General features: G+C 28.6%; 1 pseudogene; it reads right to left on the bottom strand.

Moving 5' to 3' along the window:
• Window positions 1-3,964: 3,964 nt before the first annotated feature.
• LOC132942988 (esterase FE4-like) lies at window positions 3,965-6,703 on the bottom strand (annotated as a pseudogene).
• Window positions 6,704-9,945: the final 3,242 nt, after the last annotated feature.

The following is a 9,945-nucleotide window of genomic DNA, read 5'->3' as shown; positions in this document are numbered from 1 at the left end:
TAAGTTAATAATATGGAAAAATGTAAGTTAAGTTTGAATTAAAAGTTACATAATTACATTTAATTTAGATTATTAGCGGAGCGATATGATTTACGGAGCGTATTGATTTTACAATGATGAGTACAATGATATCTGTGTGTGTGTACACGATAGGTAAATAGTCGATATAATGCTCATGTTTTCAACTTCAATATCTTTTCCAATGGAAAAGTGAATCTAGTTGGTACAATAAGAAGGTCAACATTCAAATTCCCAATAGTTTTCAAAAGCGCTTGAAAAAACAAAAAAAAATTAAAGAAAAACGAGAATTTTCACACAAAATCAATTTTTGACAAAATAGATTTTGGTTTTTGATGTAACTTCAAAACAAATGACCGTAAATACATTACATTTTCACTAAATTTTTATATTAGCATTTTCTATACATCATAAAATTATCAAAATATTTTGAATTGTTTTGTGTTGTTAACGGAAATTTTAAATGACCGTAAATACATTACATTTTCACTAAATTTTTATATTAGCATTTTCTATACATCATAAAATTATCAAAATATTTTGAATTGTTTTGTGTTGTTAACGGAAATTTTAAGTTTAAATGTTTTTAAATAAATTTGTTTTCTATAAATTATAATAAAATATAAAATCGATATGACATTCCCTCAAAAATATTATTCTCTATCTTTTTTGTAATTGGTGATTTTACTCTAAGATTACTTGAAAACATAGAAAAAACGATTCTGCGCAAATGCGTTTTGTCTATGTTGCGCGTGGGTCAAAGAGAGAAAACATTTGTTTTAATAGTGCGCTGACATACACTTAATACAAAATCCTAACCTAACCTGACCGTACTAAAGTCCGATGAATAAGAAAAACCAAATTTAATCCTTTTTAAATTAGCCTATCTTCTTCCCAGAGGTCTAATCTACACACAAACATTCTTTTTTGTGTATATATTTTGAGAAAAAATAATAATACAAATCCACAAACATATGCCCGATTAACTAATAGCAACCAATATATAATACACTATTATTATTTTTATTTTTTTCTGGACAACCCTTATCACTTAGGGGTATGAAAAATAGATAGTAGCTGATTCTCAGACCTACTGAATATGCATATAGAATTTCATAAAAATCGGTCAAGCCGTTTCAGAGGAGTATGGTAACTAACATTGTGACACGAGAATTTTATATATTAGATATCTGATAAAACTACATACACGAAACGAAAATACATAGGTAGTAAAAAATATTACATAATATAAGAGTAATATTAATAGAAAAAATATTGGAAACCGCTCCGCTGTATAGTAGGTATCAAGTGATAAATAAATGCCTCATCATTGAACAGATGATATATAAAAACCATTGTTGAATTATAATGAGCAATTACTATTGTTTATTCAATATATTATGTATATTTTTTTATTAATAATATTTATTTACAGTCTATACAATGAGTAAATTTGATACATGGTTATTAACAGGAGGTTGCGTTTAAGGACAGTCACTCAACAATGCCACCAGAAAATGCAGTATTTAAAGTGTTATAAAAATAAACTATCGTTGGTTCACAATGAAAACGTATTTTATTGAAACTTCAGTTTATAATGACACAATGTCTAATTATGCGTCATCACTCATCATTTTTACTTTTTTATTTTTTTTTTTCGTTTTGAACCGACAGCAGAGGAGGGTCTGTTTGCACAATATTACTCTCCTGCTGCCATCGTTTATTGGTGAATAACAATTATCACACACAATAATTCACATATTTGTACTTACACAGTTACATATATACATACATATATATTATATATAATATAATAGTGTATATGTATATTGTATATACACTATATAGTATATTTAAAACAAAACCATGATAGTCGCTAAGATCTACAGCAAGTAGCTATTAAGTTTACTTATCACCTCGTCATTGAGTAAGTCACTCGTTGAATTTAATGTGTTCAATTTTAATTCAAGATATCTATCTATGAATCATTGTATACGACGAAAACCGATTCCGAGTGTAGTAACTAGTGAGCGTATATTTCTAATGATATTTTACTATAGATTTCTATTTCTATATTCTATTATAGTAGTTTATTTTTCTTTAATCAATAGGGTAAGCTGAAAAAAAATTTGCGAAGATCAATAGGTAATATAGGTATATAATTGTTTTGTTTTTATGGTTATAAATGAACAAAATACTACCACATTTTAAATATCGGTACATTATTACTTTGTGTTAAATCAACATATTTTAAACATATTTTTAATATTTAAAACTGCCATTGTTTTGTTTGCGGTGGCTTACAGTTTTATATATTTTTATTACTAGTGACCATAAAATAAATGTAGAAAACTGTCATAGTTAAGTTTGAGGCCGTTATTAATTTTTTTTATATTAATTTTAAGTACCATTACTCAATTCATGGCAATAAGTATTATCATTTTTTATCTAAACACAATGTAAATATGTAATATACTGCACTAAATCAAAATGTGGAAATATTGTATGATTTAATATAATGAAAACTACCATACAGCTAAATGCTGCCGATTAAAAAAGCTGGTATTAATATCAAAATGTACACCACTATTTTTAAGTTAAAGAACAAAAAAAAAACGTTAAACAAAAGGTTTGTATCACTAAAATAACTTAAAATGTATATACTTAATTTATATACCGTATACCTACACGCTCTTTATGTGTTTTAGAAATGTTATCTCGTCGACTTTTATGACTTTTCAGACGTTGATGGAACTGATAAGTATTTCGACCAAATCGGAGAGAGAGTGGAGAGACGACTATATATTTCATCTGGAATGTTGCAGTTTATTTCAAAGTTTCCATACGTGATTGAGTTTTCAGTTATTATATGTGTGTTATTGTTGGTTGAACCCAACAATATTATGTAGTGATCGAAGCTTTTGTTACTGGGAATTTTCCATATAAGAATGACTGTATGAGTGGTTTCTTATTAATAACTTTGTTAATCGTATTAAATCGAGAGATAAAAATAATGTTATTATTGTTACAGATTACAGCATGGTCTTAGAAGATAAGGTCGGACAACTATACATTATCAGCATTCCGCTTAGTGAGGCAAATCCATTTCAAAATTTAGCCGCTGTACAATTGAGCACTGCCCTGCAGACTATTTTTGAGGTTATGCCGTTATGGTATTATACAAGTTTAAAATAACCTTCGACCGTATAAACTAGCTAGTTTATAATAAACCAACTAGTTTATATGGTCGGAGAAAATAATATAATAATATAGTCTATAAAAATAAACCCGAATGCCATATAAATATTGTTTTTAACCTCAAAATAAGTCTAGCCGGCAGCGCTTTTGCGTCAACTTGGGAAATGTTTTTGCCTCATTAAGCGGAAATATTGTAATAGGCGGGAGGGTGGGAAGTTGTCCGACCTTATCTTCTAAGACCGTGGATTACACTATTACAGTATTAATTTGAGATATAATATTGTTTGGGTAAGTATAAAATAAATATATCTTAATCTGGGCTTTTTGTTCATATTTTTCTATCAAATAATGGTGCAGCTTATTTGATAAAATCTAGTGGCAATATTAGCCTGATTCATAAGTAGGTTTGAATCTCTCAGTGTCTATGATTAATATAAAATAACAAATATTATACAGAACTTTTTAATTACATTAATTATGTGAAATCGACTAGAACTTGTAGATATTCAATTTTTTTATTTCAGTAGGTGATAATAGTCTTTAGCTATTTATTGTTACTAATTATTTATTATAAATAATTATTTATACGTACTGGTTTCACTCTTGGTTGATAATATGTTTAAATTTGTTACATAAAATTGCACAGCAAATAAAAATAGATTGATTTATCACTTTCCAATTGAACCGTATTTGTATATTGTATAGGTAAGCTTATAATTTTAATATAGATTGTGACATATATGTTTTAATATTTTATTTTCAAAAAGTCTAATCTTTAACTAAACAATTATTTCTTCATAAATGTTTTAGTATAGGTGCTTTTATTAAACTGCACGTCTATATAAAATTGTGTTATAAAAATAGTTTTTCGATTTCTTTTTGAATTAAAACCTGTGAATATGAATTATATTACTACTTACTACACTAAAAAATAAATCACAATATAAATATAGTTAATATAATGGATTATAATTTAATATATATATATTTATAATAATTAAACAATAAATACATTTGAAATCGTGTAATTATAATCAAGAAGATGTGGTAAATATTCATTCCAATTATTGTTCAGTTCATTAAAACCATTTTCTAAGCCAATAAATATTGCCATAACAAGACCCTCGTCTTGGCCTACAATAATCAGTACTGGAATGTCATATGGAACGAGTTTTTCTGGGATATCAGGTAAGAATTTTTCATCTCCAGCTACTTCAACAGTAGGACCAAACGGTGTAAAAGGACTAAATTTCCATGGCTATATACATTATAATTAAAATACAATTTAAGAAAATATTATATTCATTATTTAATAATCAACCAAATATTTACCATGAAGCTTATAATAGATTGGGCAATGTCCTTTCCTGGTCTAGAACGAAGTCATTCGACGATTTCCACGGAATTATTTGTTGGACATCCCAGTATGTTTGCAATATACTTTGTTTTTTGATCAACGTTTTCAGTATAGGTACGACCAATGAAAAAATGCACTTCCCACTTTGAAGAATTGCACGATTAAATAAACCTTAAAAAGTAAAAATATTTACAAACCATAATTATAATATAAAAGTGGATGTATATTAATTATATTTTAAAAATCGCCATCCTTTGTCCTAAAATTAAAATATTGAAAAACATAGACAATATTGTCATATTTAAGTTTACCAATAAGCTAGATCTTTTTAATACTTAATCTAACGAAGTTGAACGTGAACTTTTAAACATTAATTTGGTATTTTAAGCACTTGTAAGACGAAAACCAAGAGTTGCCTTTTCTTAAGGGTGTGAGTAGTTAATAATGGAGGTCATATTACTCATATCCAATGGTAGTTTAAACTAACCTAGTTTCTCGTAAAAAAGTAGGATAATATTAACGTTTAACTAAATAAATAATTATTAAAATATACCATTTTCAGTGGTTTATAGATTACATATTAAGTGTATAAATTGTTCTGATCAATCACCCATTGCAACAAACTAGTGTTGGATTCGAATTAAGATGTTGGTATGTAAGTAAAATTAAATCAAATAAAATATTGAACCCATTATTTCTAGAATCATAATAAATTGGAAAACTATTATAACTTAAATGTTGTGCTATATGTATAAGTTGTATTTGATGAATCTATACACCTAACTCAAAACTATATAAGTCGATTTATTTTTATTCCCCTTGAGATTTGATAGTCGGACTGTATATTAAATATTTATGACAAAATATAAATAATTTAAGATGAATTCAATTAAAATGTATCGATAGCCAGGGTTTATTAACTATTAATTACCCAGCCCGACGTTAGTCACGCCAGCGAATATTATATTGTTAGTGGCACCCCGGAATTTTCAACTGCGTTATAATTTTCAAGAATAAAAAAAGTTATTTTATACAATTTTATTGATTTTATGAAAACAAATTAATATTTCATTCAACGACAAAAAAGTTCACTTGAAATGTATAATATTTAAAAACGAGTTTTATTTAATTTTATATGTATACTATGAATAATAGCTCATTTCTATCTATATATTATAAGTAATTATATGTATTGAGAATATTATTATATTATTTTTAATAATATTTTTAAAAGCTATATTGAGTATGAATGATTAAATTGAAAATGGATGTGCTTTATTAAATATGTAAATATTTATAAAACATTTATAAAACAATATTTATGTAATAATATAAAAATATATACAAAACAAAAGTGTTTGTGCCTTGTGCAAATAATAATTTAACTTTACAATTTAAATTTCTATGGTCACATTTTATTTGTACGGATTACAATAAAGTATAATTTAATTTTTAGTTGTTTCAAATATCATTGTAGATTACACATTTACTCATACCTTTAGATATTGGTGAAATCAAATGGTAATGAACAGAACTTGCACCAGACGACAAGCCAGTGATTGTGACTTTGTTTGGGTTACCAACAAACACAACTATGTTTTGTTGTATCCACTTCAATGCTGCTACTTGGTCTTTCATTCCGTTATTTCCAGGCAAAACACTATCGCCGGTGGAGGCAAATCCTAATACGCCCAAACGGTAATTCATCGTTACATAAACGAAATTGTTGGTGTTCAAAAAATATTCTGGACCATATGATATGCCTTCGCCACCAACGAACCCGCCACCATGTATGTGCACCACTACGTTCATTAACTTACCTGGCGTATTCTCTTGTGGAAGCTGTTAAAGAATTAAATTACATTTTATGTGCATTTCAATGATAAATTTGGGAACTAGAGTATTAACTATCATTAGGATATAGAGTTTAAGAGATATAAATCACCACATAAGTAACACAATTAGTAAACAAAGCTTATATCATGAGTGTTTAACAATTTTGAAAATAATTTGGAAGTTGTGACTGCCTATAGGTTTAGATTTTAAAATTGTTTTAAATTTATATAGGTAGTCATAGCTGGAGTGTCCTATGTTGCCAGTGGTGAATAAAGCCGAGACCGGCTGATAGTAATAACTAATTTTTTCCTAACACGAACCAATTGCAAGTAGAAATAAATTAATAGGTATGTGGTGATGATTTTAAACCTATTTGATAATAGTCATTAAACTAAAATAATATTATATTAAAACCTTCCTTGAATCGTGAAAATCTGTCAAGTATTATTTGATTCTATAAGCCTCAGCAATACACTTTTAGGTTTCTAAATAAAAGTTTAGAGCTTCTTATATTATAATCCCTGTTATGTACGTCCATTTGTATGTCCATTAGTTAAAATTGTATAACTACGATTGTATGTATTAAGATTTTATAACTGTGGTTCAATTAAAATAGTAAATGCATACTAGCTTATATTAAAAAATGTCAAAATATGAGTATTTCATATAGATTTATAGAATCCAATATTAAAAAATGAGTACTTACCAAAATATAAAGGTTGCTAAATAAATTTTAAAATTGAACGATATGGAATTATATATGATTGCACTTGTTTAAAGTACGTATAGTCAGCTTTCATAATTTATTTATATGACAAAATAGCTGCTAATTGTTAGCCGTTGCTTGCTTACTCTTACGGCCCACCCGGGATACCAAATATTAATGTGTACACAATTGTGTACTTGTAATGTGTCATTTCGATGGAACCCGACTACCTACAAATATCTACGAATAATTTATCAAAATATCGTTTCTGTTTTGCTTCTGTTAAAATAATTTAAAATGTTTTCTTGTCCAATTCAATCGACTATATTTTGTTTAGTATACTTATATAAACCTCATTTATACACTTTTCCTCTAAGATATAATAGTTATAAGTTGTTCATCAATTTCATATTTAGATAGAATGGGTTTTTTAGCCTTAATGGCAAAATATATAATAACTACAGAAAATTATATCCTTTAAGATGATTTATCTATATACAATATATATGAATTTTTCAATCACCTTTGGCGTATACACGTTGAGAAATGAACAATCTTCTTGACCAATAATTTTATAACCAGATCCAATGTCTTACCCTAAATCTGGTCCTAAACAGTTAATTCCAGGAATGGTGGCGTTCCATATGCCTAACCAAGGTTTTATAGGTTGTGGTTCCTGCGAAAAGAATATTCAATTTATTTTGAATTTCAATTGTCTTCAAATATAAAAATTATTCTTAACATATTTTAAATCGATAGTTTTGAACTGGAGGACTTGCATATGGTATGCCTAAGAAGGAATAAATTTGTCGACCATTATAGGTATATTGAAGTCTACCTGCAATTTCTCCAGAGTTTACATGTACTTGAGGCGTATTAGATGCTGAACTTGTCAAAAAGCATCCGATAAATAAAAACAAGTTTAATGAAATTCCACACGTCTTTATCATGTTTAATGGAGACGAATGCTGAAAGATTGATTTTAAAATTAATGTTAATTCAATTTTTGTAAATAATATACAGTTTTTAATTATAATTGTATGTTATACATGTGCTGAGTGGCCGAGTGGACTAAGGCGTCGGTTGCAATGCGCACCGTCGCCGGTTTGAATTTCGGTCACGGGTGGCACTTTTCTCCGGGCAGACATCTGTCTGGAGAGAGAGGCCGCCATCCCCCGACCGGGCATGGCAGAAACCTACGGGTGCCCAATTTGAAATTCTGCCAAATTAAAACACACGTGTTTACAAAAAAAAACCTACAGTACCCTCCCCCACAGTTAAAAACCACCCAATGGCCTAAGTTGCCATGGGTTAATTAATAAAAATAATTAAGAAGAAGATTTAGTAAATAAAGCTATTTTTTTTTATGACAGTTGAATATATAAAGATTGGTTTTATATTACGATAATATGGCCTGATTTACAACAGATTTGAAAATAACAATTAAATAATTATAATGATATGGTCTGGTATTCTGGTGTACAAAAATTACAAATAACAATAAAATAATAATAATATGGGCTGATATACAACATATTATTTGCAATTTAATATAATATAATAATAAAATAGCCTGATTTACAATAGATAAATAATTATAAGTACTCACAGACTGACTGGCCAGCAGCTACTTCTTATTTCAATAATAATTTCACATAACACATATAATATGGGTTAAACAATATTTGTATAAATCACGTCATGAATACAATGTCAAATAAAATCTAATAGTAATTTTTTGACTGTACCTATATAAAAATCTGCACAGAGCAAAGACAATACGCGTATTAAAACGTTTTAGTACGTACTGAATATTTTGTAGACATTAGACAATCGTTTTCGTATAATATAATAATATTATCATGATATTTGTGTGTGTGGTTAAGCGATATGCTATTAGGACTCATTATAATATTATAATATAATATATACCTTGTGCATTGATTATTGTGATTGCGGTAGTACGTTGTGTGGTATCTAATATAATTAATAGCTATTTTGATGTTATCTTCATTGTTGACTATATTGTTTATGTATAAGAATCCACATCCTCCCCCGGTTGAAAAGTATTCCTTTTCAACAGCCATGTCTTCTTTTTGTATTGGAAGGCGACATAGTTTGACAGTTGATCTACGCATTTCAGTATCATAAGCTGTTCGCACCGTAGTGACTCGTAGGTTAGTTTAGGTTAGGTTAGGTTAACCTAACTCGTATGATTTTGTCCTTTCCAGTATGTAGATCTGTTATTCTCCCTAGCTTCCATCTTGTAGGGTGTGTGTGCATTCTCCCTTTACCATCACTTCATGTGATTTTGGAAACCCCATTTCCAAAGGACTGATGTTTGTAACCCATTTTTCACGAACCTGACACTTAGAAAGGTATTCGTTTTCCCATATTTTCCAAAAACTCTGCATAAGATACTGTACATACTTCCACCGGCGTAATCCATTTTGAGATCTTTCAGTGCGATCTACTAGGTTAGCCTAAGGAATGTGTTGCCGTTAGCACATACAAATTCAATAGATTACTGTTAATATACTTGAATTTATACATGCTTCTACTTTGCACAATAGGGTATTTAGTTCTCCCAACGTTAAACGTGTTTCCTTCATCGTGCGTGCAATTTCATAGTCCTGACAGCACTTTCCCACAGACCTCTGAAGTGTGGAGACGCTGGTGGATTACATTTCCACTCAATAGCTCTATTCACCATTTTTTCATCGATACCTGTCATATAGCTTGTAAGTTATTTTTTGTACACCAACAAAATTAGTGCCATTATCACTGTATATTTTGCTAAACTTTCCTCTGCGCGCCATGAAGCGGCTTA

The sequence above is a fragment of the Metopolophium dirhodum genome, chromosome 4, assembly GCF_019925205.1.
Source record: "Metopolophium dirhodum isolate CAU chromosome 4, ASM1992520v1, whole genome shotgun sequence".
Taxonomy (NCBI): domain Eukaryota; kingdom Metazoa; phylum Arthropoda; class Insecta; order Hemiptera; family Aphididae; genus Metopolophium; species Metopolophium dirhodum.
This window is presented reverse-complemented; position numbering and strand designations above follow the sequence as displayed.